A 995-nucleotide genomic window follows, 5' to 3' on the forward strand; every position below is an offset into this window, starting at 1 on the left:
TGTGCACATTCAGACAACAACAAGACCTAAATAAACTATCAATATTATAAGGTTTATACCCTTTTCACCTCCAGTATGATTTAATCTCACAAAAAAAAAAAAAACTAAGAGTCAAAACATATGTAGTCTATTTAAGATGCAAATGCTTGCTGTAAGCTAACCAAACAAAGCATAAGGCAAGTTAAATTCAAGACTTTTTAAGACTTTTAATGCCACTTGAAATAAAAATTTAAGACCAAATTCACAAGAAACACAAGAAAAAGCTGCTTGTGACAACTTAACCCAAAGGTTTATTTTAACATAAACCACTGCACTAATGTATCAAATTTTGAAAAGCTTCCCATACAGGAAGAAAGCTAAAAACACACAAATGACAGATATATTTTAATAATTATTTAACTGAATTCACAAACTTTGTTTTAGCAGGGAACAAAACGAATCAGTTTTAAAGCCCCAACATAACCAGTGCTCAGTCTTTTTTGCAGCTATTTTTCTTTGTATCGTTTTCTTATTATGTTTGATTTGGTGATAAGTGGAGGCGTTGCAGAGACAAGGGTGGAACAAAATCGAGAAATACCGGCTGTTTCTTTGTAACTCGATTTCAACGCTTTGTGTTTCGTGCTTCGCATGTGATTCCACTGCCTTAATTCCCATCATTCTGAGCTTGAATCGCTTCTTGCACAAAATCCACAGTGCCTCATGTATGTTCCCTGGTTTTAGCCATGGAGAAAACTCTTGGCTGGAGCCAATTTTTGTTACATGTACAATTGCTCATATTTTCCAGACAAAAAGTTAATGGTGCACCTCCCAAATATCCCGGCCGCAATAAGGCTTTTATTGGTTCTGCTATCGGGACGGAACCAATAATGGCAAGCCGTTATTTTTTTTTTATAAAAAAAAAAGGTAAATTTGATATTTTTGATGCTTTAAAAATTAAGACCTACGAAAGACTGATTTAAGACATTTTAATACCAATTAAGGCCTTAGTTTTATTT

The 995-nt window shown here is 33.8% G+C and overlaps 1 protein-coding gene across 1 annotated transcript in view; it reads right to left on the minus strand.

Moving 5' to 3' along the window:
• The window catches only part of LOC107083231, a 16968-nt gene that overhangs the window by 9330 nt on the left and 6643 nt on the right, over positions 1 to 995 (minus strand). The window lies entirely within an intron of this gene.

The sequence above is a fragment of the Cyprinodon variegatus genome, unplaced genomic scaffold (assembly GCF_000732505.1).
Source record: "Cyprinodon variegatus isolate N-32 unplaced genomic scaffold, C_variegatus-1.0 Scaffold71, whole genome shotgun sequence".
In the NCBI taxonomy this organism is placed as follows: domain Eukaryota; kingdom Metazoa; phylum Chordata; class Actinopteri; order Cyprinodontiformes; family Cyprinodontidae; genus Cyprinodon; species Cyprinodon variegatus.